This window comes from Oryzias melastigma, linkage group LG17 (assembly GCF_002922805.2).
Source record: "Oryzias melastigma strain HK-1 linkage group LG17, ASM292280v2, whole genome shotgun sequence".
In the NCBI taxonomy this organism is placed as follows: domain Eukaryota; kingdom Metazoa; phylum Chordata; class Actinopteri; order Beloniformes; family Adrianichthyidae; genus Oryzias; species Oryzias melastigma.
The window spans coordinates 27,531,689-27,548,542 of NC_050528.1; the positions used below are offsets into that span (position 1 = coordinate 27,531,689).

Genomic DNA, 16,854 nt, shown 5'->3' on the forward strand with positions numbered 1-16,854 from the left:
GGATTCCCAGATGTTTTACAGATGATTTCACGAGGATATTATAAGCTTCTGATAGTTCACAGTCATGTGAGACCATAAGTGATGAGGGATTAAGTGTCAAACCTGATGCTTTGGAGAAGGGATGATGGATTCGTTTAAGACAGGGGTCTGCAACTTGGGTTCTGAAGCCACATGCGGCTCTTTTAGTCCTCCATTGTGGCTCTCTGGAAAAAAAAATGTTTTTGCTTTGGAAAGTAGCAGTAAAGTAAAAAGTAAGTAGTAAAGTACACAACAAAAAGGGAAGTAATCCATCACTCTGTGAGGCTCCTGATCATGGCTGTAATACTCAGCAAGCAGATTGGCTTTAACAAAGTCAGACTGAAACTAATGACAGATTTTTTTAAATTGGAATTTCTATTTTTTTAAACAAATTCAAGGATTTTAAGTGAACCACATTGCAAATACAGAAAAAGTCACTTAATTTCTAATTTAATTGCAGATAATGGGATTTATGCATTTCTGGCTGAAATACAACAAAAGGTAAAAAACTTGCTTTTCCACTTTAAATCACTGCTGACATCACACAATATCCACTGTTACATTTTCTGCAATGAGACGTGGTAAAGGAAGTCTTTTATTTTGAAAGGGTTTCATGTGAACCTCTGTGAAAATTACAAACATTTTAATATTTGAAAAAACAACAAGGCTAATTTCTCTTTATGTTTTATTTATGTCAAAAATCAGAATTTAATTAATAGTTGTCATAATAGCAACAATTAAATATTAGTGCAATGCAGTGTCTTATTTTTCAATAGCATGATTTAAGACTATTAGGCTCCTGGGTTGCAGTAGTTGAAAGACCCGAATGGCTCTTTAAGTGTTGAACGTTGCAGACCCCTGGTTTAAGCACTTCAGGATTTGCTCCAAACTTTTGAAAAATATAGTTGTCATCTGCAAGTTGGCTTATAACCAGCTGTTCATCAAAATTATACAATTTTTCAATATTCGAGTTTTTCATGCCTGCATTTCGCTACCATGATAACAAGAAAAGGTGATTTTATTAAAACCTTGTTTGACTCGTCTGTTTGAGGAAAAGCGAGGAGTTGGAAGCACCAGTTGATGTCATAAAATGATTTAATTATGCCACAGAATGAATCCTTTGGAATGAACAAGGTGATTATATTCTAAAAGATCATGTACCAGTCTGATGTCATTGTGTATGGATCTTTTGTTATAAAACCCAGATTGTGTTTCACTTATTATCCATATATGTTTGCATGTGTTAACAGCTTGTAACCATTATTTAGAAGTGAGATTGGACAATATTTTTCTAGATTTCTATTATGGTCTGAATACTTCGAAAGCATTCACACTAAAGTGGTTCTCCTGCTCCTTACCGTACATTTTTCTGTACTTTTTGTCTTCATAAACTTTATAGTTTTTTAAATATTAAGCAAAAAATGCCCCATAGGAAGTGAATGACAACATTTTCAAATTCTTCAAATACTTTGTGCACCATAACTAACAGTTAGTTTTAAATAATTTAGCAAAGAGCTATTATATTAGCATTATGCTAGCTCATTTTGGTAATTTGGCAGCTATTGAGTTTTTTATGCTAATTTTATCTAATATTTTAGCAACATGTCGATGTTTTTTGTCTAATTTGTTATCGACTACTTTTGAGTTTAGGTAGGAAAAGGCTAACGTTTTGGGCTAATTTGTTATCTACTGAGGTTTTTTTAAGGCAATTTTTGAGTTTAGCTAATCTTTTAGCAACAGGGTAACATTAGGTTTGTTGCTACTTTAGGTTAAACTAATATTTTATAGTTTAGGGTGTAGCTTACATTTAAGAAACACACCACATGCTTTTACAAAATTGGCATGGCATAAATGATTTGTAAGCAAACTTACTAACATTTTTTTCAAAAATTTAGGCCAACTTCAGCCCTCTTTAATAATTATTTAGAAAAATGTCAAGACTTTTAGCATATTTTGCATTTTGCAAATCGCTTTTTCGTTTTCAGCAAAAGCATTCTGACACTGGCATTATCGCAGGTAATAAAACTTTTCTAGTTTTTATTTGCTTTGGTAATTAGTGTTATAATACATGGTTTCATTGTGGGTACATTTGAACTATTGACAGCTTTCCCCAGCAGAACCGACAACCACACTGCTTCCAAAGGGGAGGGGGCACAACCGACCAGAGGAGGGGCTAATGTGGGGCGGAGGCGGGGCTCCCGGCGCTACGCTACACCGGAGAGAAAGTGGAAAAGTGAGAAAATACCTGGAAGCGGGATCTGGAACAAGTAAGTAGAAATTTGTTTGTTGGGTTTTTGTGTTGAAAGGTAGACGGAAGCCCGCGTGTTGCTGCCGCTCGAGCGCGGACCGGGGGATGAGCGGCGGAGAGGTCCGGTTTCCACAAACAACCGTCGACGGGACGCGATGGTCGCCCTGTTTCTTTTTTCTTTTTTGAAACGGCGGGGAAGTTCGGGACCCTCGGCGGCTCTTTTGTTGTTCCGGAGGAGGCCACGCAGCCCTCCGCCAGCGCGCGTGACCGCGGGAGGAGGCGCGTCGGAGGCAGAAAGATGCGCCCGGAGGGCAGGAGCTCGACCTGCCTCTTTGTAGGCCGAAGGACTTGAATTTTCCGCCTGTTGAAGGACCGGGGAGGATTCCCATTCATTTGCGCGCTACCCGGTTGGGGGGTGGAGGAAGGGATCGGACATTTGGATCGTTTTCTACGGGGACGCCACCGGTGGGGCCTGGGAGTCTCCCATTGTCCCGCCTAGCGCCCTGTTCTTCCGCTGCTGGTCCTCGCAGTAAGTTGCCCTCCTGGCTGCTCTTTGTGTCCACACATGTCTGAATTATTGATGCGGGTTGACTCCTGATCCGGGTTGGTGCTGCTGCATTTCAGGGCCTGTAGCGATGCTCCATCAGCCACACTCACACCAGGCCCGTTTCTGTATTCTGTTAAGAAGACACCAGTCATCACACCGTTTCAGTCAGAACACAAGAGCTTCAGGTGTGGAGCTCACTGAAATGTATCTTGAAGTCACAATTTACAGTGAAAATACCTCAACTCTATCAACTAAAATCTGCCAGAAATGTACAAGAAACAAAGCTTAGAAATATTTTGTCAGCGGTGCGTCATCTTAACATATTTAAAGGGCCCATTATATACAAAATCAACTTATGTGTTTCATGACAAATGCGTTCTAGAGGGTATTTTGATCCATTTGCATCTCTGAGCATTAAAATTTGAGCACCAGCTCCTTCCAATCCACAAAAACGCGCTGGTCCTCACATTGTGACATCACAAAGAGAGAACACTTCCAGGAAGAGTCTGCGTTTCCAGCACAGCCCCCAGAGTAACACAAATATGTTCTCCATAGAGCACATGTGGCAAGGTCCGGGCGCCGGATCCGACCCTCCCTTCTAACTTGTGTAATTTGATGAAATAGATTTTTGTGGAGAGTAAAATATTAAAAGTTATTTAAGGTTTACGTTGATTTATTCTTGAATAATATTCCTTTCTGTTTTTATTCACAATTATGTTAAAATTCGCAGTTTTATAGTTTAAAAAAATTTGCATTCTGCTGGCTTTTTGGACTATTTTGGATTTACTAAGATATTTTTAGGCTACTTTGGAGTTTATCTAATATTTCAGCTACATAATAGCTGTTTTGGATAACTTTTTTTTTTTAAGCTAATTTGGCATTTAGCTAATATTCTAGCTGGCTATCAGCTTCAGCGTTTTCAGTTATCAGCTTCAATGTTTTTAGCCATCAATTTCATCATCTTCAGCTGTCAGCACTAGCCTCTTCAGCAGCCAAATTCAGCTTACAGCATTCACACTAGCATTATCACAGGTAATGATATATATCTAGTTCATAATTATGTTAAATAGCTACGGTTTAAAAAAAAAAGAAGTTTTACTGTTCAATAAATATTTATTGTGTTCGGCTCGCGACCTAAGGTGCGTTTTTAGATAGGGTTGTAACGAGTATCCGGGTGCTCGGGTATTCGCGATTTGCTCCTGAAAATTCGAATACGAATATTCATAATGTCCAAGATCGCGGATTCGTGATCTTTATAAATGTAGTAACTTGTAGTAAAATATAATCATAATATCTGGGGACGATGTATTTTTCCTCTGAAATGCAGATTAATGTATGATTTTAAGTTTACAAACTAAAACAAAGCCGAAAGAGCCGCCTTACTGCCACCGGAAGTAAACACATCTTCGTGACGGTGAAGCTTCTGAAAAAATGAATTAGCTTTAACATCGGAGCTTTAGCTCCAGTGTTTACATTCTTTTGGTTATGGTAACTGTTCAACATTTGACGCAATTAACGAAACTCCAGCTTATTCTGAAGAAACGCAGCCTCACGCTGCCGAAGGGTGGATGTGATCAACATGAATTGACTGATTCTGCTGCTCTGCACCAATATGTGATGCTTAGAACCTAAAATATTGAAGAACTTTGAGGATAGAAAACTGTGGAGAACATTTTCAGGCTTTGCTGTTGAATGATCCAAAACAGCAGTGGTTTTTATCCTTTTTATATTATGTTACTGCTGAACCAGAAGATTGACAAACAAAATTTCTTTCTATCTGAATCTCTGTTTTTTTTAAATCAATTTTGTTGGTTCTGATCTCCTGTTCTGAATTAAGGTATAAATGATGATTAAATACAAATAATTTAAATTTTCATCCATTCAGTAAATAGACATACACGTAGCAATCAACATTATATTGAAAAGTAAGAATTGTGGTTCGATTCGTGAATTGTGGAGCTTGATCCGTGAATTGAATCGGATCGTCACCTAAGCAATGATCCACAGCCGTAGTTTTATATTTGGCCCCGTTGTGTGATTGAGTTTGACAGCCTTGCCACAGAGGTAGCAGTGATCGGCAAAACACTTATATTTTATACTCACGATATGCACATCCGTCTTTGCCAATGTTTGGATGTTGTTTGTTTTTGTGGGTGAAACGCAGACACACTGCCGAGGCCGGCTCTAGGATGACTTCATAAAAAGGGCGGCACCCACAAGAAGTTAAAGGCGGAGCCTCAGAGATAGAGGAAAAGGAGCTGTAAAAATAACTCGTATTTTATTCAAAAATGTGTTCTTCAGTGTGCCAAAGGTAATATGTTATATATTATCATATATAGATCTAGTTTACTCTGAAAAGCGTAACTCTTGTGCTATCTTTGGCATGTTTACATCAAAAGTGGGGTCATCTGGACCCTGTGCTGAACTTTTTTTTTTCAAGGATTTTTTTTTATCTTCACTGGTGTCCGTGGCAGACATAAAATCCTGTCCACCTTTGTCATGGGAGTGATCACACATCAATGTAAGGGTTGGGTCATCTGGACCCCATGATAAAGGTACTTTAAATTATTTTGTTTATCAGATGCTTCATGTTTGAGTCATCACATATTGGAACAATTCTTCTGGACTAATCCTCCCTTCAACTGTTATTTCATTTGCAGTTTACCTATGCAGTTTTTAATCATGTGATTGAAGTCATTCTCATCAAGAAAAAATGAATTTTTGTGTTAGAAATGAGGGTAAAGTCTGAGTTTTCTCACATTCACTTCAAGCATTAAGGAATTGTCTTATTACATTTGGTTTTGATCATTATCGTTACTTTTTAGTCATTTTTTCCTCTCCAAAAAAATAATTTATCCACCCTAACATCCAATATTTTAGACCAAATTATTGTAATAATTAAAAATGCCAAACGGTGTATACTTGTATAGTGCTTTAGTACTTTCCTCAAAGGTCCAAAGTGCTTTACAGTCCCATTCACACACTGATGGCTTCGCTGCTGAACACTGGCGCCAACCTATAATCACCAGAGGCAAATATGATAATAGGTTTACATTTGCAGACCAGCACATTTTCTAAATGTCCATTACTTTAGATGTTTTTGATACGTGTAGTCCACTGATGCTGCTGAATGGGCTGGGGTTTATTTACTAAATGTAGGACGCCTGCCTGAGTTAAGGTTTTTATTCTCTTTTTTAAAATTTGTTTTATTTTTTTACTTTTTTCATAGATTCACTTGGAACTTCATTTTGAATCTTTGCTTTAAACTCAGCATACATCAGGACTTGTTATTTTCCAGTTTTAGTCTTAAACATTTTGACTCTGATACAAGAGGATTTCCCCATTATCTGCACAGATTTAACTGCTGTGTTTGATGCTTCTAGGTGGAGTTTTCTTCTTTAAAGACTTTATGCTCTAAACTCTTCACCGGAGTCTTTAGAATCACACAACAAAATAGTGTTTTCCAACTAGTTTAGATAATTTGTGGTGTCCCTCATGGTTCAGATATAGGCTCCTCATTTTTTTGCTTTTCTTTCCAGGCATCTCACCACTAACATGAAGTATGTGTAAGTAACGTGTACAGCCTCTTAAATATCAAAAATAGTTTTGAAAGTAGGGTTGTAACGATTAGTTTCAACAATTTGAACTGTAATGATGGTTGATTCGTTTTTGCTCCATCACGTGTGTTGTCCACTGTGAAGGAACTTAGTCGTTTTTACGTTATAGTAAAATAGACATACCATGTCTCAATCCAATTGCTCTTTTCCAAGATCGATTATAACTCATTTATTTTATTTGGAAATTATGTTTTATCTGTCAAACTAACCAACTTGCCTCAGAAAGATCGATCTGATTGGATTGTAGGAAAATAAATCGATTATTTGTTACACTCCTATTAGATAGTGATGTTTTACTTAAGCTTTGACAGTTTTATTCTCATCATAACTGTTTATCCTATAATGTTCGAAGACTGAAATCTTGATACTAAAGGAAAACATGTTTTTAATCTATTTGGTTTTACAGCCAGCTTGTTACAGAAATGACTCCATTACTGACTCACGGAGACTTTTTTTCCTCTTTGGTGAATGTTTTGTAATGTTCTGGTTACATAGTTTACAGTAATTTCTTCCATCTGTACTCGATATAGTCTGACACAAAAATGTTCTGCACTTGTTTAGTCTTTTAGAAACGCTACAGTTCATTGTCCATTTGAATTTACCCTGACCCAATCTGCGCACCATTCCCCCCATTAGCCATGGCCCTCTGCAGATGGTGCCCTAAACCACTGGCAGGTCACAGCTCATAACAAAGGAAGATGCTGATTTTTTGTCCCAAAGCCCGTTTTATGGAGCCCTCTGCCCTTTGAGCTTCTCTATCTACTCCCAGCCATAAAACTTCCGTCTTCATTCAAGCCATCTGATGTATTTCTTTGACATTTTTGTTATTTTAGTTAGATCAAAATTCTTCAACCCTGAAATGCTTTTTTTTTTCCCTTTTAGAGGGTATCAACTTTATCGCATCAAGAGAAGAAGAAAAGTGGAGCATCAAAATAAAACCAGATGGGAAGCTTTCCACTTTAATATTTCTTTAAACATCTAAACTTATTGATTCTTACGATTTATATAACAAACTGAATGTATTCGAGCATGAACTGAATATCGCACATCAGAGCTGCAGTGGTTTGAAGGTTTAAAGACTGATGTGTGCAGATGATTGCGGAATCAGCGGATGGGTTTGTTGTTTTAAAGATGAAAATGGTGTTTTAACATGTTCTAATGGCATTTTTCTGATAATGGAGGACATATGTAAGGAAAATTAAGCTGAAAATATCATGTTTTTGTATTTCTTTAATCAAATCAATCAGGAGCAAACAAAAAACACAGTTTGAAAAAATCATATTTGTGACCTAGAGGCTACACTGGAAGGGCCTCAAACTCCATTCCGTTTTTATCCTCTTACAGACAAATAGATCCATGAACGTCTTTATTTTCCTGGTTTGAGCTGGAATCTGGATCTAAACTGTATGGCTGGATAGCTCTGATTTTGCTGACCATTTTTGCTGCACCAGTAATGTTACATTGGGGTGTGAGGGTTTGGTGCTCTCCACTAAGGGTCCCGCCCACAACTTGGAGATACATTTTTGATGAACAACTGTCATTCTGCAGAAACTTTGTCCTAGAAAATGACACGTTTTTGACTTAACAGTGCATAATCATAATAAAAAAAACTACAGGGAACACTTTGAAAACTGATTAAAAAAAAAGATCAGAGTGGGACTTCAAACATGCACTGTTACGTCTTTCACAAACATTAAGTTACACACCTGTTTGAGTTTGCTCCTGCGGTTTGCTTTAGAGTTGACAGTAGCAGTTGTTCTCCACTGATGTCACAGACGGTCACACACACGGTGTGTGTGTGTGTGTGTGTGTGTGTGGCCCTGTGACCATGCTCCCATGCCGGGTATGTGTGCGTTTATTTTCACAGTTGCTTATGGAGTGGAGCTGCTTGTTTCAGAAATGTTTCTGGCTGACAGCTGAAAATGTAGGATGACTTTTTCTGTCTTTCTTTGGGGATTTAAAGTTAAAGTGATGTTTTTGCTGTTTTGTACATGGAGCTCATGCTCTGCACCTGTAAGCAAACAGTTCAGCAGTGGTTGACTGAAATGCTTAAAAGTGGGATTGCAACGTACCACATCTCAGTCCAAATAATATTTTCTAATATCTATTATCAATGAATTAACTTCCATTTTTTAACATTCAACAATTTGCATCTGACAAGTTGTTCTAGTTGATCATAGCAATATGGGGTCTGGACCCCATAAAATAGTTTGCTGAACTTTTCAATAATTTTCAATCTTCACTGGTGTCCAATGACAGATATAAAGCCCTGTATGGGGGCAAATCGGGATCAGCTTAAAGTGAACGAAAAAACAGATTGAAAACTTGCAAAACAGACATTTTAACTGGGAAAAAATTGAAAATTTAGAGACAAGACACTGTAAATAAAAAAAAGAAGTTTAGAAAAGTAAAAAAAAAAAAAGCAAACGGAAAACTTAAAAAATAAATTTTGAAAATTTGAAAAAAGAAAAGAAAATTTGAAGAAAAAGAATGGAAATTTGCCAAAAAATGTCTTTTGGAAATTTGGAGAAAAATACAGAAAACTTGGAATAAATCTCATCGCCCTCGTCCATGTGAAATTAGGCTCAGCTTGGGAGAGAAAACTCTAAAATTAGAATTGAAATGTAAACTGAGAACTAAATTCCAAAGAGCAGCTGTTTCTAATGCAAAACATATTTTTCAAATGGTAATTTTTACATTTATTATTTTTTATTACAGTTTTCAGTGTTTTTTTAAGATTTAAGATTTATTTCAATTTTTTTTCTCAAAATTTCAATGTCTTCAATCTTCAAAATCCGTTACAATGTTTATTTTTCAAGTTTTCAATCTGTTTTTTTTTCACTTTAAGATGATCCTGATTTTACCCTGTACAAACTGCCTTAAAGGGATTTTTTTGTAATATATATTTCAAGACATTTGTAGGAACTAGTGATATAACAATTACATTAATTAAAATAAATATTAAAACAACCAAAATGTTACATGAATAAATGTAGTGGCTGCATGGAGGTGTAGTGATTAATGCTTTCCTCTCGCAGTGAGAACCTCCTGGTTTAAATCCCAGCTGGGTTCTTTTTAGATGGAGTTTGCATGTTTTTTTTGTGCATTTATGGGTTTTCTCCGGTTTACTCCCACTCCAAAAACGTACTTCTTGGGTGAATTGGTGACTCTAAGGCCAATCCAAACTGCTTTCCTGCCCCTCTAACTCCTTCCTATTGTTCCAATTGTAGGGTTATTTGAAGCTGTAGTGTTGTCCAAATGTTTTCTTTAAAGGGCCTATACCACGAAATACTGTATATTGTTCATTTCTCACTGTAAACTACCCCAAAGCGGTATTTTTGATCCATTCGAGCATTTCTGAGTAATCCTCTAAAACCCTGCGCTGTGTCTACCAGCCCCTTCCAAACCCACGAAAACGAGTGGGTTCTCGCATTCTGATGTCACAAATTGAGAACCGCCCCTTTCAGGAAGAGTCTGCTCTGCCAGCACCACCCCCAGTCTAATACCAACACACTTTCTCCATGGAGCTAGCAGTGATCAGCAAAAAACCTTTCATTTCAAATACAGAATATTTTCCAGTTGTCACGTCTCCAATTAATTCCTGGTCTGAATGGTATTCGTTATTTTAGACGACGAGCAACTTTAAGACGCCGAGTGTATTTGTGTTGTGAACCAGTGTAGCAATGGCCGGGGCTACTACTAGCAGATACAGACGTGGACAAAAGTGTTGGTACCCCTCAGTTAAAGAAGGACAAACCCACAATTCTCACTGAAATCACTCAAAACTTACAAAAGTAACAATAAATAAAACACCTGTGATGTCAATTAAAGGACACACCTGAGTTAATCATGTCACTCTGGTCAAATAGTTTTCAATCTTTTATTGAGGTACCATCATTTTTGTCCAGGCCTGTTTCATTAGTTTGTTTTTTTAAATAATTATGTTAATCAACAATTCAAAATTGATGTCTGATTTTGATTGTTTTTGCGTGCATATAATACGCGCGGTCCTAAACGTGTTAAAATGTGTTTTCCACGATTGACACGTCCCCTGGTGGAGGCGTGAGCATCACAGACAGCCCCACAAAAGAACAATTTGCTTTTCTAACCCTAACCATAACCGTAATCCTAACCTTAACCAGGAACGACGTCATTTAGAAAAGAGCCGGAGGATTTCTGACCACGTGACCAAAACGAAACCTAAAAAGCCATTCTCCCGAGCCGCCGTTATTGAAGGTGTTTACATCCGCGGTCTCGTGGTCGAGGCGTGGAAAGAGGCGGACGGTTGCAGTAAACTCACTCCTGATTGGCAACAGTACTTCCTGTAGATTCCATGACTCAGCTATGACTCAGACCAATCGCTGAAGAAGGGTTGTGAATGGTGGTATCCGTTTCAGGAATTGACGGTGAAAGCAGCGGCCTACTTTCGCGAGGAGGGGAAGTAATGCATTTCCAATGGGGGACCTCATTGCTCGCTCAGTCCATTATTTTTACAGTCTATGGCTCTGAAGTACATAAGTTTACATTTAAATGTAAGTAATGACTTTTTGTTGTAGTATGACTTTTTAAAGTCATAAAATTGGTATTGTCATCTATTTCTGAGTGTTTGCAGCTACGCGCTAAATACGCTTGAGGGCCGGGGCTGATCCTCGCCTTCGCCAAACAGTAGCTGAGATAGGCTCCAGCAACCTCGTGGTCCCAAAAGCGATTCAGAAAATGGATGGATGGAATTTTGGACAACCGGTTAACTAACTGATATCAAGTTCCCTCTAACATTTTTGAACAAATCCCTTCAAAGTAAAAATGTATAACCTTTGTTTTTAATTAGTGGCGGACCATCCTGTTGGTATTTGATTATCTGAGGTGTTGAGTAAAGCTGATCCACACAGAAGTACTGCTGAGAAAAGAGGTTTAAAAACAGAAAAGTTTTACTCTAACAAAGCAAAAGCTGCAAAAGTCAACTTGGACTAAAAAATGAATTGCTTTTAAATCTTTATTTACGTCAAAATATTTGTTACATTGCTGTAATATCTCAGTGTGGATTTATTTTATGTACTCTAGATATGCTGAATGTGCAATGTATCATATTTTAAAAAATGTTTTTAAAATTTCTAATTTCTTTCCATCATATATAAATTCTAAAACTGATAATACTGAAACCAATTGTTTTCTAATCAATGGACATGAGTTTTTTTAAAAATAAATATTAGAGCTCTTTTATTTTCACAATTCTACAATTTTAAAATAAAACTCCATTATCTCCATTTTTTGCCACAGAGGTTGACTCACTGCTGTTTGAATGTTCCTGTCCTCTTCTGAATGTTTACACCATCCATCCAACATTTAAAAATGACTGCCCCATTTTTATGATTGATTGCTCCAATTAGCTGTTTAAAATTAGAGATGGATGTAGATTCTACTAATGGGGAAAGTCTTATTCTTTGGTTTAAAACCATTAAAAAAAATTATCGCTGACGGCTTCTAAAAACCAAAAGGAAGAAAGATGATGGACTTTTTAAAATAGAATCATATTCTGTAAACATTCCTGTGATTGCTCCAGATTCCCATTAATAAATATTTATGGAAAAAATGAGAAAGAAAGGCAGAGAACAAGTGAAGTAAATCAAGAGATTGTGATGTTGCATTTAAAGCTGGAAGTCTGTTATTCATTGTTAGTTCTGAATCAGCTGTTTGGTAATATTTACTTGGCTTCTGAATATAGCATGAAAGTCGGTTGTGCGAGCCCCTAAAACTTTTTTAAACATCTACATGGGAGTAAAACGTGATGTGTTGAGACTTTAGGCATCTTTCCCTTCGGATTAAGCTAAGAGCGTCCTTGTCTGAGCAGGCCGGAAGCCCAGCCTCATACTTGTTTCATCTCAGACCACACACATGCACACATCGCTGGACCGGCCTGTGGATCTCACTCTAAACTGAATGAGAAGTGAAGATCATTTACTTCTAAAAAGGAGAAAACACGCCCGTTTGGTTAACAATACTTGTGCAGAACAATAGATGAAAACAAACGGACCTTTGGGTTGAGGAAGGCGGTCAGAAACCGCATGCAGGGATTTGTCCTGCTGTTCCCTCTACAGATGTCTTGACCTCCTTCTACATTTTTAAGGTGAATTTTACTTTGATTTTTCTTACTGATTGAGCAAAAAGGTGTCCTAGTGAGGTCCTTCACCCAGGCTAAAGGACAGAAGGATGAATGAGAAACACGATCCTTCTGGAAGGTGGACCACACCTTCTGGAGATCGAGTGTGGGATCATGTTCGCCCTCACAACAGAGACACATGCAGGATGGCAGACAGGCTTTTTGAACTTTGAGGGACACAAACAAAAGAGAGCTCTCTTCCATTTGGATGCTTCAGTATTTAGGGCTGAGTCATGTAGATTGACCCCTCCAACATGACTCACTGAAGGTCAGAGGGTTTATTGATCCTTTGTGATTCCAAACAGCTTTTATTGGTTTTGAGGGGATGCCGCTTCAGGCTCTGTTTACCTCCTCTGCCATTGATCAGATAAAGGTGTCAGCATGACAAAAGTGCAGTAAATTTGAAGGTCAGTGCTATAAAAATACCAAAAAATCTGCTTACGCTACGGAACCAAATACCATTACCATCATGCGATGGGGAGGCATCGGCAGAGTCTTCAAGATTTCATATAGCCAGATGTTTTTTTTTTTTTTTGTTGCCGTGTTCATGAATGTAGATGGCGGCTGTCGGGCATTCAGAATGGCCGGCTTTTTTAAAAAGTCCCAGGCTACCAGGCAGTTGGCAGCTATTGGCACTTGATTTGAAAAGATGCCTTACGCCTTTGTGGCCACTGAGCTCACGCCCAATTTTGTTGTGGCTTCATCCCTGCATGTCACTGGGCTACCACCGCGCGACCTCAGAATCTGCCTGGGCAGCTGCTATGTCATCGATGTCAACTTTTAGAGAAAAATCTTGCGATTGCCAGAAAATTTTTACTTTTTCTTAAAACAGCCGGCATGTGGCGTGTAAACATGCGACTGTCACCTCCTAAATACAAATACCGATCCGCGGCCACCTGCTGAATTTGCTGAAAAGTAGCATTTAGGTCACAAGTTGGAATATTTGACCGTAGCCTTCGGGTGTATTCAGTTAGTAGTCATGTTTTGTTTTGGACTGAGTCTGCTTACCGCTGATCCAGTCCTGAACCTTGCGTTCGGTCTGTATTCAGACCAGGATCGACTGAAGATTTCTATTCCAGACCAAACATTTTACCGTAATTTCCGAAGTATAAGTCGCAAGAGCAAAAAATGTCTAATTAAGAAGAAGAAAACCACATATAAGTCACACTGGAGTATAAATCACACTTTTGGGAGAAAAGTCTGATCTTTGAGCAGGATCTAACGCATTTAGCGGCGGCCATGGTGTAGAGGTAGAGCGGTTGACTTCAGATTTGGTTCCTGCACTGCCCACTTATGTGTCTATGTGTTGATGGGCAAGGCACCAGGGCTGGGTTGATAAAATCGATGAACCGATTTAAGCTTAATAGATCAGTAATCGATTTATAAAAATATAAATATATTTAACAGATATCATACAGCTAAAGTCTGTTAGTGTAATGCTAACTTTTAATGGAATTTTCCATTGGATGGCTAATGCTAACGCTCAGTCGACCTAAACATACATTTCTGATTGACTAAAGGAACATCTTTATAAACTCACAACAGTAATAATTTTCTGAACTCTAAAGTAGCCATTTTTGGTCTAAAACATTGTTTTTTTGCTCGTTCTGTCTCTTCTTCTGGAATAAGGTGTACTGCTATTGTGCGATCGCCACTTAGTGGCCAGACTGTATACATGTGTAGACTCAAAATTGAATCGTTTCTGGAAATTATAATCAATACCCTCCCCTGGTGGTTTAACCCCTCCGCTCTCCTTGGCTTGTTCACATTAAAAGTGGAGTCATCTGGACCCCACAAGACAGTGTGCTGAACTTTTTTTATCATTGATTTTTTCCTGTCCACCTTTGTCCACATTTGTCCTGGAAGGAATCACACATCAATATGTGGTTGGAGTCATTTGGACACCAAAGAGAGCAGAAGGGTTAAATTGGCGCCACCGTTCAGTAGCGGCGTGTGAATGTCTGTATGAATTTTTACATGAGACTGTAAATGTACAGCGCTGTATAAGTATACACCAGTTACCATTCTCGACTTTGGTGATCTCAAAAACCATCAGTCGTCTCTACTGGTGGTCTCGTAGACTCATGTCTATTTCTGGTGATGTAATTGGTTGGATTTAGAAACATGGGGACCCCTGACTCCCCCCCTGTAGATTGAGCCTGCTGCTGTCTGTAAAGCCAGTGGTGTTGCAGCTTAGCCACAGTTGTCCTGGTAATTATCTTCAAATGCTTACAGATTTTCTCACATGGATATTTTGGGTAAAAATATTGCCTCAGCTCTTAGTCGAACAGTGTCAGCACTTTGAAGCACAGCCAGAAGTGCTTTAATTGCTTAATTATTATTTTGATCTGGGTAGAGGGATAAACCCACACAGGATGGGGATGGTTTTTATCTTCAGTGGGTCTGTATGACGGAAGGCCAGCTCTGACTAAACATCCACTGCATCAAAATGGTCATTAAAGATGATTTGGTGTCTGGTTGATGTTTATGTTGTTGTCTTGGTATGTTTACCTCACCTCTTTAACTGTCTCCTTGTTTAATTATTTATGTCAGAGTTCAGAAAAGTTATAAAGTAGACATTGTTTAAAAAGAATAATTCAGGATTTCTGCCAAACCAAAGACTTCAACATCCAGAGAACAGATTTCTTTTTTCCTGGTGTTTTTGAAGGTTGCTGCAAAGGAACTCTGGTAATGATGAAGCAGCGCTCTGAGACTATTACTCATTTGAACTTTGTGGTTTGGAGTAAACAACTCATTGTGGTTTTGCTCATGGCTGCAGAGCTCCTGACCTGCCTCTGATCTGGTGAAAGTTTGTTTTCCTGTCCTGGAGGAGAGAATCTGTCCAGCGATGAGGTCTGCACGGTTCCACAGATGTGTTCACACAGTGGACATGCTTGAAGGGAAGTGAGTTTTAAACAAAGTCTGATTGGTGGGGCGTTGAGGCTTCACTCAGTTGGCCCAAAAGAGCTTTTCTTCGCAGAGCGATGACGGCTAATGTCCCCCTCCATTTCCCACAGAGGTCCGACTGAAGGCAGCAAGCCCCGCCCATTCTCCGGCTAACTGGCATTTGACAGTTCGACATCCGTCATGCCACTGCTTTCTTTAAAGACGTTCTAGTCCAGTGTGGAGAGCTGACTGGCAGAGGGCAGCATAAGGTCAGGTTTCCACGACAACTGCCAGCTTCCACACCCCCCTGCCTCAGTTTGAGCGACTTCTTTCATCGCCATGGTAGCAGAGAGGCCCTTGTTTCCCAGGGGATGGGGGGCGTAAGGAAGGGAATGTGAGCCAGTGAGAGGAAGGAAGAGGGCAAACAAGTTTAGTAGAAACATGGTAATCCAATATGGCTGCCTTTGTGCGGCAGCTAGCTGACGCTATGGCTGGTTCTTGAAGAGGAGATACAGTCGTGTGATGATTAACCTCAGCAGAGACCTAGAAGACACGATCTGAGCTAACAGGGAAACCAAAGCCTCTGTTTAGGGGGTTAATGGGGCTTAGTGTGGATGGATCACTGCAGCGCTCAGACTGTGGGAGGAACATTCCCACACTGGATGAGAAATATGGCTGTTTCACATCACAGATGAGCTGTAACATCACTATATTTTACACAAAACCTCTGGAATTGTGTGTATTTGTCATAAAAGGAAAGTAAAGTATTTGCAATGCTGCATAAGAAATATCCATATTATTTAGAGCTAAGGAAAACTGATACACACAAATCTCCTCAGACTCAGGGGAGCAATAGCAGCTCGTCTCCTTTTCCACCTCTGACTTTCCCTTCCAAATCAAATTAAGAAAATTGGATCCAAAGAGGAAATAACTGTATTTTCCTTCTTAATTAGAGTCCGCACCAAACCTATTAAACCATTACATTTTGTGGAAGACGCTAATTTAATAAAAAACAAAACCAGTAACAAAAGAGAGGATCTGCAGACGCCAGTAATGACACACATTCTGTTTGACATTAACTTGACATGTATATATTCAAATAATGTCCTCATGACATTTTCTTACATTTTTCCTAGTATTTTGGTTTTAGCAAAAACCCTGTGCGAGCAGTAACTGCGGTAAAGTTTCACAGGTTATATTATTTAATAGGGCTGCACAAGTATGTCAAAAGTACAATTATTTGCGACATCCGAGATGAGTACGGTACAGTATAGTTAAAACACTTCCAACAATGCAAGAATCTCTCAAATTTTTTAAATGTAAACACAATGAATGCTCTACTGTAACAGGAAGTAAATAAGTCTTCAAAGTGTCTATGGGG

General features: G+C 38.7%; 1 protein-coding gene across 3 annotated transcripts in view; it reads left to right on the top strand.

Annotated features, from left to right (window-relative positions):
* Positions 1 to 2,140: 2,140 nt before the first annotated feature.
* LOC112151256 (vang-like protein 2) overlaps positions 2,141 to 16,854 on the top strand; it is a 29,863-nt gene continuing 15,149 nt past the window's right edge. The window contains exons 1-2 of one of the 3 annotated variants that reach the window (XM_036216164.1): positions 2,293 to 2,795; positions 2,891 to 2,998. The gene's annotated coding sequence lies outside the window, so the exon portion shown is untranslated. The other 2 variants (XM_024280061.2, XM_024280070.2) reach the window with 2 other exon arrangements.